At 36.0% G+C, this 15,160-nt stretch overlaps 1 pseudogene; it reads right to left on the reverse strand.

Annotated features, from left to right (window-relative positions):
- Positions 1-226: 226 nt before the first annotated feature.
- Positions 227-412, reverse strand: LOC131279064 (U1 spliceosomal RNA; annotated as a pseudogene).
- Positions 413-15,160: the final 14,748 nt, after the last annotated feature.

The following is a 15,160-nucleotide window of genomic DNA, read 5'->3' on the forward strand; positions in this document are numbered from 1 at the left end:
CTACATGTGTATGGTACATTTTTAACAATTGATGTACAAATATTGAAGCATTGCTACTAACCATGGTCAATGGTTTACATTATGGTTTACATTTTCCACCATACACTTTTATAAGTTTTGATGAAATTTTGAAAGGCCTGTATTTGTTACTGCAAGATCATGTAGAACAATTCTAATGTCCTAAAAAATGCCCTATGTTCCATCTCTCCCCCTGTTATCAGAACTTATGGCAACCACTAAGTTTCAATTTTTAAAATTTATTTATTTATTTCACCACCATCACAAATTATGCAGTCGAATTTCCAGCATTTCGGAAAATGACAGGAGTCAGCACATATGGAGTACAATGGATAAGCTTTGCCCTGAGAAAACCCCCTTCACGATCATGTTATCTCCCCTGCCAGGTAAGTATTACTAAGTTTCAATTTTAGAAAAATAAGATTTATAGTTACTTGCAATAATATTGAGGGCTGGACATATTGGTCTGTTTTCTTTTATTAGGCACAGTGCCTATGTTCTTGAGAGATTCTTTTCTTTCTAATTGAGAACATAGCAGGGCTCACCAGGATAGGAGTTTAATATTTTCTTGTGTATTGTGTGGGTCTCCACCCACTGAGATAACACACTATGACAAGATGAACACTTAAATATTCCATAAAGGCATGTCCCAGGTGTGCTCTATCCTGCATATCCCTCACACCCAACTCCCTATACTAGTAACCCTCCTCTGCCCTATTCGCCAAAAGAACATTCCCACCAATGTAGTTTTAACCACAGACTTCCAAATCCCTGCTCCTTCCTCCAAGCCTTCCCCAGTTACATGGATAGTCCAACCAAATGCCCCCACCCAATTCCCCCTCACAGACCAGCACCACTGAACCCAAGCTCATCACTGCATCACTCTCACACCCGTCCACTGCTCAACCACACCCTTCCACCTTATCATAGATTTTGTCCATATGAGCATTGACTCACCACTCTCTATGACCTGCCTCCTGTTAAGCTATCTTCCAGAATCTAGCTCTGTGAGTCTGCTCAATTTGCTTAAGTCATATCAGTGAGGTCATGTAATATTTGTCCTTCAGTGACTGGCTTACTTTATTCAACATAAGGTCTTCCAGATTCATCCATGTTATCCTGTGTGTTAAAACTGCATTTCTTATTACAGCTGAGAAATATTCCATTTATTGTATATACCATGGTTTGCCTATCCATTCATCTGTTGATGGACATGTGGATTGCTTACAATTTTAGGCAATAGTGAATAATACTGCTATAAACTTTGGCTGTGCATATATCTGTTCATGTCCCTGTGTCAATGCTTCTGTGTATCTACCCAGCAGTGGAATGGCTGGATCAGATGGCAGATCTATAGTTAGTTTTTTGAGGATCTGCAAAACTGTCTCCCATAATGGTTGTACCATTCTACATTCACACCATCAGTAGATAAGTGTTCTCTTTCCTCCACATTCTCTCCAATGCTTGTAGTCCTCTGTTTTCATAATAGCCTCCTGTATAATAGGTGTAAGATGATATCTTATTGTAGTTTTGATTTATATTTACCTAATAACTAAGGATACATCTTTTCATGTACTTTTTAGCAATATGTATTTCTTCTTTGGAGAAGTATCGATTCAAATCATTTGCCTATTTTAAAAATGGGTTGTTTGCCTTTTTATTTTCAAGATTTCTGATATCAGATGACTGTATATGTGAGGATGTATATCAGAATTTTCAATTCACTTCCATTGGTCAGTACGTCTATCCTTGTGCCAATACCATGCAGTTTTGACCACTGTAGCTTTGCAGTATGTTTTGTCAGGTAGTGTGAGTTCCCCCCATTTCATTTTAGTTTGTTAATATCTTTAGCTATTTGGAGCCTCTTGTTCTTCAAAATAAACTTCATAGTTAGCTTTTCCAATTCTGCAAAAAATGCTATTGCAATTTTTATTGGGATTGTGTTAAATCTGTAAATCAATTTGGGTAGGGCAGACATCTTAATGATGTTTAGTCTTCCAATCCATGAACATGGAATATCCTTCCATTTATTTAGGTGTTCTTTGATTTCTTTAAACAATGTTGTGTAGTTTTCTGCATAGAAGTCCTTTACATCTTTAAATTTGAATAAAAAATGATTCTTTTTGTTGCTGTTGTAAATGGATTTTTTTCTTGATTTCCTCCTCAGATTGCTCATTATTGGAGTACAGAAATGCTATGGATTTTTGCACATTGATCGTATATCCTGCCACTTTACTGAACTCGTTTATTAGCTCTAGAAGCTTTGTTGTAGATTTCTCAGGGCTTTCTATGTATAAGATCATGTCATCTGAAAAAAGTGAAATTTTTACTTTTTCCTTTCCAATTTGGATGCCTTTTATGTCTTTTTATTGTCTAAGTGCTAAAGCAAGTATTTCTAACACAATTTTAAATAAGAATAGTGAAAATGAGCATCCTTGTCTTGTCCCAGTTTTTAGAGGGAAAGCCTTTAGCATTTCACCATTGAATATGATGTTAGCTGTGGGTTATGCACATGTAGCCTTTATCATATTGATGAAGTTTCCTTCTATTCCTATCTTTTGAAGTGTTTTTGTCAAGACAGAGTGTGTATTTTGTCAAATGCTTTTTCTGCATCATTAAAGATGATCATGTGATTTTTTTTTCTTTTGATCTGTTAATGTGGTATACCATTGATTAATCTTATTTTGAACCATCCTTGCATACCAGGGATGAAACTCACTTGGTCATGGTGTATAATTTGTTTGATGTGTTGTTAAATACAATTAGCACATATTTTGTTGATGATTTCAGCATCCAATTTCGTTAGAGAGATTGGTCTGTTGTTTTCTTTTCTTGTGGCATCTTTATGTGGATTTGGTATTAGGGTGATGTTATCATCACAGAATGAGTTAGGCAATGTTCCCTCTACTTTTTTGGAAGTGTTTAAACAGGATTATGGTTAGTTTTTTCCAGAATGACTTACAGAATTCACCTGTGAAACATCTGGTCCTGGGCTCTTCTTAATTGGGAGGTTTTTGATGACTAAGACAATCTCGTTATTTGTGATTGGTCTGCTGAGTTCATCAATTTCTTCTTTCATCAATGAAGGCTGCTCATGTATTTCTAGAAATTTATCCATTTCATCTAAGCTATCCATCTTTTTGGCACACAATTTTTTAAAATATCCTCTTATGATACTCTATTTTTGTGGAATTAGTGGTGATATCCCCTTCCTCATTTCTTATTTCATGTATTCTCTCTTTTTTTCTTTGTTAGTCTTGCTAAGGGTTTGTCAATTTTAATGATTTCCTCAAAGAACCAGCTTTTTGTTTGCATTTTTTCTAGTGTTATCATTTTCAGTTTCATTTAGCTCTGCTCTAATCTTTGTTATTTCCTTCTTTATACTTGCTTTGGGATTAATTTGTTGTTCTTTTTCTCATTCCTACAGGTATGCAATTAGGTCTTTGATTTTAGCTCTTCATTCTTTTTTAAGGTAGGCATTTATGGCTATAAATTTCCCTCTCAGCACTGCTTTTGCTGCATCCCTTAGGTTTTGATATGTTGTGTTCTCATTTTCATTCACTTCCAGGTAGTTACTGATTTCTTTTGCAATTTCCTCCTTAACACACTGATTATCTAAGATTATGTTGCTTAACTTCCATATCTTTGTGCCTAATCTGGTTCTCTGGCCCTTACTGATTTCCAGCTTCATTCCATTGTGGTCAGAGAAATTATTTGTATAAATTAAATCTTTCTGAATTTTTTGAGAGTTGTTCTGTGGCCTAGCATGTGATCTGTCCTGGAGAGTGACCCATGTGTGACAAAGAGGCAATTTTTGGTTTCATTGACTCTAGATTGTTTTCCTATTTTCCATTTCATTTATATTCATTGTAAAATTTACTATCTTCTTTCCACTTACTTTAGGTTTAATTTTCTCTTCTTAGATATGAATTTCCTCTTCTAGATATGACGTTAGGTCATTGACTTGAGATAGTTCTTTTTTAATATAGGTATTCATAACTACAAATTTCCTTCTGAAAAGTGCCTTTAGTGGGTCCCATAAGTTTTGGTATGTTGTGTTCACATTTTTATTCATCACAAGACATTTTCTAATTTCCCTTGTGGTTTCCCTCTTTGACTCTTTGATTGTTAGAAAGTATCTTCTTTTAACTCCCATATATTTGTTGATATTCCAGTATTCTAATGATCTCTACTTTCATTCATTTGGGGTCAGAGAAGATGATTTGTATAACTTCAATCTTTTAAAATTTATTGAGACATGTTTTGTGACCAAACATGTGGTCTATCCTGGAGAATGACCCACGTGCACTTGAAAAGAATGTGTATTCTGCTGTTGTTGGGTGCAATGTTCTGTACATATCCGTAGGATCTAGTTCATTTATAGTATTGGTCAAGATCTTTAAAGTGCTGCAGTGGGTCTGTGAAGTCTTGGTCACTGTATTTGTGTGTTCAATTAAACTGCTGGTGTGGGTGGAACTGCAGTAAATGACTGCAGTAGGAGGTATCCAGACCAGGAATACATCTGTGAGTCAAATAAACCTGGCAGATCTGAGAATGGGGAAGAGGTCTGGACCAATAAATACATCTTGCCTCTCTTTTATCTTTTTTAGATGTTTGCTTTATTTGTTTTTCAATTCAGCATTCATTGAGTTTTTTCCATTCTTAATTGTTCCACAGAGTCCAGTGAGTTGAACCTGTTGTTTTATTTAGCTGTTTCTAAGAGGGGATGTTTACAGGCATTTCTTATACTGCCATTGTTCAATTTATACTTTTTGAAGTTGTTATTAGGTACAAATAAATTTGGAATTTATCACACATTTTAGTGTAAAATATATGAAGAGAAAGTTATATGATGACCCCTTTATCACTAATGCCTTTTGCTTTTAAGTCTATTTTATCTAATACTACTACTGTTATACCAGATTTATTTTCTTTGTATTTTTCTTGGTGTGTATTTAATCCTTTTAATATATCAAGGGAAAATGATGTCCCCTTAATGTCCCTTCTTATTAAACTACATATCTACCAATTAATTAAATGAAATGAGCTATGGGTTATAAAGTTGACCTAGTCCTGAAAATTAAAAAGCAACACTAATTGGTAAAACATCTGTAAAAACTAATTTCAGGATAACAAAATAGGACTATGGAGTTGTCAGTGAAATGGAATAGAGGAAAATAAGTCTATCAGTGCCACTACACTAACAACCATCCCTGCCCTCCTAGCTAGATATATTTTAAAGCAATTTGAGCACAACTCATTTACTTAAAAAAAGTAACACCACCTGAGTGAGAAGTCCTAGCACAATTTAAACCCAAGACATATTTCAAGTCATGCTCCAAAATCAACTTGACTCGGGAAACGGACTTGGCCCAGTGGTTGGGGCATCCGTCTACCACATGGGAGGTCCGCAGTTCAGACCCTGGGCCTCCTTGACCCATGTGGGGCTGGCCCATGTGCAGTGCTGATGCACGCGGGGAGTGCCCTGCCACGCAGGGGTGTCCCCCGCATAGGGGAGCCCCATGTGCAGGGGGTGTGCCCCATGAGGAGAGCCGCCCAGCGCGGGGGAGAGTGCAGCCTGCCCAGGAACAGGCACCGCCCATACTTCCCATGCCACTGACGACAACAGAAGCAGACAAAGAAACAAGATGCAGCAAATAGACACAGAGAACAGACAACCGGGGGAGGGGGAAATTAAATAAATAAATCTTAAAAAATAAAATAAAATAAAATAAAATAAATAAAATAAATAAAAAAACAACAAAATCAACTTGACTATATTTATCAAAGAAGCAAACCAGTCCAGATGGTTGCTATTCAAATTGAAGGCTCACTTAGGACTCTAATATGTCTTTGATGGAATGAAATAGTGATTTGGCTAACAATGCCAGGAAGTAATACAATAAATTATCAAGATTCCAGGTCTTTTTGTAGTCTGCTCACTGAATCAAATTAGTGTCAAAAAGGTTGGACAGATTTTTCCAAGGAGCTTTTCTGCTCTGTATTATGCCAAAGATTTATAAGTACAAAGTGAAATTAGTTATAGTAGGAGATAAGAGCCTGGTTTCTAAGTCTTTTCACTATGACTGAAGAGTTGTATAATCTTGGACAGCTCTTTGGGCCTAAGTTATGTTACTTCTAAAATGAATGTTGGAATAAAAAGATATCAACTATCTTCAAAACCTACCTACAGGACTATGAGTCTAGACAATTCCTAGGGGACAGCATCATAACTGACAGTACAAGTGGCTACAACATCAAATTGCTACATGAAATATAAGAAAAGAAAATTCTGGTAAAGCAAGATTTTCCAAAGATAACCTAAAAAACATCCAGGAATATTCTAAGACACTCTTTTATAAAAGGAAACTTTAAAAGATATAAAAATTCATCCAGGATAGGTCATAAAATTTAGGCCATAAAATTTAGGGAAAAAAAAAGAATACATACATAAATAATGGACTCGGTTCTAGAAGGGAGAGAATAAGGTTATATAAAGAATCTACTTGGGACATTCTATGACATTGCTTACTTTCAAATGATCTCTCTACAAGTAGAAAATCATAGTAATCAAAGAAAAAGTATTATTCGTAGGCTGATAGCTAAAAATCTGTCCTAAGAGTAAGAGATTCCTATCCAGAAGTGTGACTTTAAATATAACAGAGGACTGAACAGTTTCCTACATGAGAGAAGAGCCAAACTGCCATGTCACTTTTCAAAGCTGCATTACTGCCAGGCAGGCATGGGGATACTGAATGAATTGAGAAGTTGGGGGAAGCAGTGTTTGCTCTTGGTACTGACTTTTCTCTCTAATAATGAAGGAACGTATAGGAAGTGAGTATGAGGACAGCATCATCATAGAAGTCTCAATGCTTCAGTGCATTAGATAAAGGAAAAAAATACAAGGCACCCACAAGATGAGAATGCATTTCCTCTTTTGTGTTCTGTAATATTGGCAGTATCTCCACAAGGCAGGTACTATGTTAAAGCAAGGCTTATTACCACCAATTTTTCACATTCCTCTACTCTTCTGCTTTGAAGACATCGTATCACACTGTCTTCATTAATTAAAAGGCCATCCACACTATATCTACGCATGCCTCCTACTTCATGTGAAACTTATCATGTATCTCTATTAGTAGCACAAAATAAGATCAATACTAAAATACGTAAATTCAGGGTAGAATTGAAAGAGTTTTTCTTCACGTTTTTGTTTTCTTTACAGTTGTAAAACATTTCCATTCCTTCAAATTCCTAATTGGGTCATCTTCAACATCAGAGTGACACAGAATGGGAAAGCTAACGTGGTGAGGAGAGGACGGGGTCAGTGATTTAGGTAATAGGCACAGTCAATGAGCACAGGTCCCTCTTCTTGAGTTTTACCTCCCGAGTCATTAAGCTATGTGTTTCCTGACTTGATGCAGGCCAAGTCTCCAGGGAATTCAGGTCTTCCTAAACAGGGTCATCTCCCTCAGGAGCCTTTCCTGAACAAAGAGAAGACAAGACATGATCAAATGGGAAAAAACACACAGATGGAAAGATTAAGCCTAAATGAGAAAGTCATGCTACTCAGGGAAATTGTTTTAATCTACCCCTCTATTCTAGAATCATATCATCTTTATCTCCCATATTAATTTCTTTTCCCCCTGCTTTGACAAAATCAAATAGCAAAGATAATCTTTCCTCCAGGATGAGCCTCAGGAGTTTTATTTTTAAGTAGTTCTTTTGTTCCTAAAGGCCATATTATTTAAGAAAGTACTTTTCAGGTAAATCGTAGATATATACAACCTTGTAAACCTATACATTAGGATCTAAAGAACACAAATCTTTTGTGTTTCAGAGTCTACTTTTTGGATCAAGAATACTGTGCTCCATAAGTCTCACTTAAACATTTGTATTACCAATAATATATAAATTAGTAAATTCTTAATCTTTAGAGAAAGTTGTTTAAAGCTTTATTAAAGATCATAATATCATTACAATGAGACTTGATTGCTGGGTTTATTATAGGATTGTTACTACTTATTTTGTTAATTTCACTGTATGGACTCTTTCTGATAAGAGGCCAAGCGAGATAGTTTTCTCTGATTTCAGAATTCAGTTCTCAGAATATATTATGGCAGCCTTAAATACTATGATTTAGAAATTTTGTGATAAAGTAAAAATCAAGAATGACAACATCAACAATAAAAAAGTAGACAAGCACATTGGAAACTAAAAAGAGCATTCATTAATTTGTGTTAAAAAAAAGAAATTATAAACTATTATAACACCTGAATTAAAATTTAAATATATAATACTAAGAAATATCAATGAAAGGACAACATACCAAAATAAAGGTGAAGGAACTAAAGCAGTGTATAAAGGAGAACAGTATAACTTTAAGTGTGTTGCTAAAAAAGACAGAAAAAATGAATAAAAATGAATTCTGTATTTAATGATAAAGACCAAGCAAAGAATAAATAAGTAAATCCAAAGAAAGCAGAAAGGAAAAAATAATAAAGAATAGAATATAACAAATAGAAAACAAGCTAAAAGAAAAAAACTAGCAAAACAACAAAGAATAGTTCTTTACAAACAACTTTAAAAATACACAAAACTTTGTCACTACTAACCAATGGAGAGAAAAAACACAATTAAAAGTAGGAATAAAAAATGGCACAGGAACAGATGGTATGATCATTTTTTAAAATAATAAGCAAATATTATGAACAACTTTATGAAAAAGTTGATGAAATGGACATTTTATAGAGAATTATAAATCATAAAAATTTACTCTAGAGTTTCAAAAGGACAAAAAATAATAAGCATTTAAAAAGTTGGCACAATAATAAAAAGCTCACTCCTTAGGGAGAAAAAGCCACCTGGCCCCCAACAGGTATCCAGAAGAGGCTTTATCAAACTTTTAATGAACAAAAATACCTTTCTTCTATAAATACTTTCTGAAAATTTTTAGAGTTAATTTATATTAAAAGTTAGTATAATTCTAACACAAAAATTAAAAAGGTAAAATTATTAGCCAAATAAGGAAAAGTTTTAGCCACGTTCAGTTATGAACAATAATATAAAAGTCCTGAATAATTTATTACTAAATGAAGCAGTAGAAAAAAATGCATCTAGACTAAACCTTGTCACAAGAAATCATTTGAAAAATTCAATAGCCATTCGAGCTAGAAATAGAAGAGAACTTCTTTGACTTACAATGAAGGTTTATCTATCCAAAATGTTGAGCCAACATGAAAATTAATGATAAAACTTTAGACATTATTATTTTAAAGAAAAGGCAAGGGTTCCTATCACCACCCTTTCTTAATATTGCTAATATAGAGGGTTCATGCAAAGTGAAATAAGTAAAACAAACAAACAAACAGGCCCATAAGGAATGGAAATGAAGCAAGTAAGCTTATTTGCAAACACTTTAATTGTCTTCATAGAAAATTAAAGAGACTGTACAGTAAAACTACTAGAAAAAATAAGAAAGTTTGACAGAAGAACTGATATAAGATAAATAAATTAGGAGCATTCCATAATAACCAGATACAGCTATAAAAGAAAATATGATTCCCAATAGAAACAAATAGTATAAGGTAACTAGAAATAAATTTAACCAAAATTATATAGTGACAATTGCAACATTTTATTGAAGAGCACAAAAGATAGATTACATAGAAAGGGTCTAATCATGTAGGAGAAAACTCAACATCATAATAAAGGCAACTATCCCCCAAATGGATCCATAGATGCAATGCAATTCCAATCAAAGTTCATGTAGAATTTGCACACATGTACACATGGGTGTGAGTATGTAGACAAACTGACTCTAAAGTTTATGCTATAGAATACAAGGTCTAAGAACATCAAAGACAACTTTGGAAAAGGAGAAAGTACTGGAGAAATTTGCCCTACTACTACCAGATACTGAAACCACTGCATAATAACCAACTTTTAAAGTAACCCCTCCCTTACCAGCTTGCAGAAGTTTGTTTCCCTTTTCGTAGAACTCGCACTTCCTTATGAAGTTACCTATACCTAATTTTAATAGTAAAAATCACAACCATTCAACATGCTAAGCTGCCATTTTTAAAAGTGCAATGCATTAACTAGCATAACTTGTAGCAGCACAGGCTCCACTTAATCCTGCCCCATGACCCATGTCATCTTATCTAATCCTGTATTACTTCCCTAGACCAACCCTCTCCAAACCATTTAAGAATCTCAAACCTCTTCAGCTCGGGGAGACAGATTTGAGCTTGTCTCCTGTCTCCTTGCTATGGTGCTTTGCAAAAAACCCTCTTCTTGAAATCCAAGTATCAGGTCATTGATTTCTGTGGGCTTTGGGCAATAAGCCCATTCAGGTGGTATAATCTGGTGATCCCAGTCTTAAATATCTTTACTGGAGGCCCTGTGGCTCCTGTGGGACAGAGATGCCCAGTCACTGATCCTGCACGGCCACCTATCCCAGTTACTTTACAGGCTCGATGGACAGTACTCTCTTGTACTCCTGCCAGTGTCACTGGCCCTGTTGTGCAGTTCCATTTCGAGGGGAGTTACAGATACAGGTACAGTCATCTTCTGGTGAGTAACTTCATTGTAGTGCCTACTCTTTGGTGAAACCAATTAATTCATTTTGGTTTTCTGGTTATTGGCTGTTAATCAAAATTGTGGTTCAAGTTCCACATTAGCTCTGCTCTGGTTGCTGGGTACAGGTCCCAGGCTTGTGAGAGGTAGCCACTGAAGTACTCACAATACAATTTTCATATTCTGGTTCTGCTTTCTGGTATTTCTGATTTAATCAGTTTAATTCTGTGTACACCTTAATTTAGCATGCTGAAAAATATAATCATGAGAAATGTTAGCAGTACTGATGACTATAGTCCTTTGGAATTTGTTTGAGATCATTGGTCTATGTTCAGTTATGAACCAATGAAAAAGAAAAAGATGAAATTCTTTTGTAATACTCCCTGGCCTCAATACAAATTTGAATCTAGAGAAAAATGGTCAGAAAATGTATTTCTTAAGTTTAGACTGTAAAAGAGAAGAGAACTAAAAATAAATCCCAAAAGCTCATGTCTTTGTATCAGAATGAGAATTTACAGAAAAAGGTACAAAATTATAATTTAAGCTAACAAGTTTTATATCTCTGCATTTCTGTGTTTCTGTATCTGACTCATGGCTAAATATTTTAACTGGCAGTGGATTTGGCCCAGTGGTTAGGACATCTGTCTACCACATGGGAGGTCCGTGGTTCAAACCCCAGGCCTCCTTGACCCATGTGGAGCCAGCCCATGCGCAGTGCTGATGCACGCAAGGAGTGCTCTGCCACGCAGGGGTGTCCCCACGTAGGGGAGCCCCATGTGCAAGGAGTGCACCCCATAAGGAGAGCCGCCCAGTGCAAAAGAAAGTGCAGCCTGCCCAGGAATGGTGCTTCCCACACGGAGAGTTGACATAGCAAGATGATGCAGCAAAAAGAAACAGATTCCCGTGTCACTGACAACAACAGAAGTGGACAAAGAAGAACACGCAGCAAATGGACACAGAGAAAAGACAACCGGGGTGGGGAGAGAAATAAATAAATAAATCTTTAAAAAAAAAAGATTTTAACTGATGCTACATGGTTTTTTATTTGCGTCTGTCTGTTTGATGCACATTTTCCTACCTCCAAATGGTAATATCAAATTAAGAATAAAAAAATTCTTAGGAGACCTCCATTCAAATTGCTTAAAAATAAATGTGTGCTAATATACATATATGTGTTTACATATATACATATGAAAATATTAAAAATACACACAGATGTATATGTAAATTGGTACCCTGGATTTCCAGGAATTAGGGACATCAAACTTATATCCTTCAGACTCTTCCTGTCTTCCTTGTCTATGTCCTGGCTTACTCAACCTCCCCTTCTATAGCGATAAGATTCATCAAACCCTACTGAAGACTCAAAGGGTATTACAAATAATTCAGTCTTATTTCAGACTTAGGAGCCTGGATATCTTTACCATTTAATTTAAGGACTGCGGGTGAAGGTCATACAGAAATCTAGATGTACAAAATTATTTGAAGAAGTGACAAAAAAGAATGGAAAGAAGCTGGCTACTTTTATAAGCCTGACATTAAATCATAGCTTTAAACCAGTCCTCCCTAATTGCCTCCAGAAAACTATTTCAGAAATTATTCATACTGTATCTCACTGGAATACTAATAAAATGGCAAAGTGAGGAAAGTAATATTTTTGAAAACCGTAACTAAAATAGCTATGTCCTCTGTACTACCATGTTAATTGCAATACAAACATAAAATTTTATTCTACTTGGGTATATTCTCCCTAAATTTATACAGATTTACTGATAAAATAAGCCTGCATTATGGCTATTAGATCTTAAAATTATGAAAAAAGTTAATTTCTGTTTAATGTAACTGAATTATTTTTAAAAACTTTATTTCAAATATAATTATTTTTGTAGGATGTTTGAAGACAGTTTCAAAGATCTTTTTAGTAACTTAAGGTGGCAGGTATGTAAAGTATGCAGGATGTTCTTTGTTAAAGAAAAAAGACAGATTTTTCCCAAAATAAAATTACTGTTTTTCACAGAATGGGAAGCAAGAATGTGTAAGAAAAAGCCTGAATGGATATAGAAAGTTGTGGAGGGTTCATAGAAATGAATTTTATTTGTTGTGGTCAGTGCTGAATAATATTTGATAAGGTTATTTCTATTTGTTTTGTTTGTTTGTTTTAATGCCATCTAAGTATTCTGCTTATAAGACAAAGATTCTATGTCATATTAGAATAACATCCTCATTAATGTTTATGTTGACCTTACCATCCTTTATTGTTTTAGAAGACAAGTCTTCTATTATTTAAAGGAATTAAGACTTTTTCTTATAATCATATTAAGTCTTATTTCATTATTTTATTGTCACTTTGGTTAAATAGGGAAATAAATATTGTTTTACGGGGACCATTTTCCTGTTTAACATAATGTTTAAACCTGACAACTTTTGTATTTTGTCTTCACAAAACCAAACCCTAAAAGATATCTTTTATTTCAAACAGTTGCAAAGGATTTATTCTTTCATCATGTAAAAATATGGTGCTAAAAATCTTTGGGTTCCTCTGATATGTTAGGAATTTCATGGGAAATACAAAAATTAAAAGAGATTTTCTAACCTTCTATTGGTTGAATTTATATGGATAAAATGTACTTACAAATACTTAAAGATTGTATAAAATTCCTAGAGAACTGACCATGTTCTCACTGAGGCAGGCTAGGAAGGGAATCAATAGATGAATCTGGAAACTGGCAGGATGCCCATGTGGCCACTGGTACCCCCAGGATGGCTGCTGGAAGACCCTTGAGAGAAACCTCATTCAGAACAAGATTTCCTCTGGAAGACAGGAGAAGACCGGGATCTTCTCCAGGAGGCCTTATCATTGGGCCCTCCCAGGGGATTGATGGGTGGGGTAATCAATCAAAACAGCAAACTGCTGGGACTCCTCCCCTGACAGTAGCAAAGGGGAAGAATAATTAATGGTTTAAAAGGTAAGGGCCAAAACAAGACTCCCCTGTTCTTGCCTGGAACAGCACACAAGTAAAACCTGGGCATATGTAATCTGTAAATCAGCCCTCTTTATCTCTTTTCAACCCCTTCCCCTGTACTTGGGACCTGTAATCTGTTATTTTCTCCCATTTATCTTCCCTCCCTTCCTTAATAAATTACTGGCCTAACTAAGCTGGCTCACTCTTGAAACTCATTTTATGTAGTTTAGCCAAGAACTGAGAGAAATTCTGGCAACATCACTGACCATATTATATCCTGATACTGATCTGTAGGATATTAGTTTCACTCTGATGCTTCTTTGAAAAGGCATGTGGTTGCCTCAGGTCAGAACAACAACAAAATGGGATTTCAAAAGAGAAGCAAGGCACAAACTTCTGGGGAAGATGGCAGTGTAGGGAGCTCTAACACTCGGTCTTTCCAACAAAGCAACTATTAAACAGGCAGGAACTATCTGAAACAACTGTTCTGGGGCTCCAGAGGCCAGAACAGCATCCAGGGAAGAGAGGGAGGAAGAGACTGATAAACTACAGTAAAGAATAGTGAGTAGCTCTCTCTGCCGCAGCTGCTGACACCCATCCCCCATTCTTATGGTGGGCCAACCTGGGGTCAAGTCCCTGGCTACCTGCTGCTGGCTGAAAGGAACATAAATATCCTTTCCCCCAAAACAGGAATAGGCATGGCAGAGCACTGATCGTGGCTTTTGATTACCAAATTTGAATCATTGGGTCCCATCTTTATGCTACTGTTTCGACATGCCCTGGATAAGGGCAGCAGAAGCCATTTTGACTGCACCCTGGACAGGGGTGGAAGCAGTGGAGATTTAAAGACAAAGCACCTCCTTGAGGTAGTGGGAACAGTTTGTTAAAGGGCAGCATTTGATGGACAGGCCAGAAGGCACAGCTTTGGGAAACCACTGGGGAGAATTTTGGCAACCTTTCTGATCCCCTTCCCAGAACACATTGGAATTGGTCATTGATCCCTTTGTGGATTCCTGGCCATGTCTGGGTGGGGAAATATGGTCTTGAGAAGGTCTTTTCTGGAATGACCTTCAGGCAAGAGTTGCCTTCCAGGGAGGGGGAGCTGGAGACAACAAAAGAAGTGTAAATGAAACTACAGAGGCAAAACTGAAACAAACAGAACAGATCAAGATTCCCAGAGGGGAGCAGATAGAGCTCAAATGATTGAGTGCCTGCCTGCTTCCCATGTATGAAGTCCTGGCTTTGATTTCAGGTACCTCCTAAAAACAAATGAAAAAACCACCTCTCATTGTGGAGCAGATGTTACTCAGTGGTTGAGTGCTCATTTGCATGTATGAGGTCCCAGGTTCAAGCCCCAGTACTTCCTCAAAAAAGATTCTCAGAGAAGGAAGAGAGGAAAGGAAGAAAGGAATTTTTCTCCTGGGGGTAAAACATTCACAAAAACTGTAATATTAAAAATTGCACCACATATACAGGGAAAGAATCAGATCAGTTAAAAGTGTACAGTAAGTTGAACCAAGTGTCAAAGAAAAGCCTTAACACAAACAACCAACAATAAAACCCTGGGCAAGATGTAGAAACTGACCTTCAAAACAAACTCA

Source organism: Dasypus novemcinctus, chromosome 6 (genome assembly GCF_030445035.2).
Source record: "Dasypus novemcinctus isolate mDasNov1 chromosome 6, mDasNov1.1.hap2, whole genome shotgun sequence".
Taxonomy (NCBI): domain Eukaryota; kingdom Metazoa; phylum Chordata; class Mammalia; order Cingulata; family Dasypodidae; genus Dasypus; species Dasypus novemcinctus.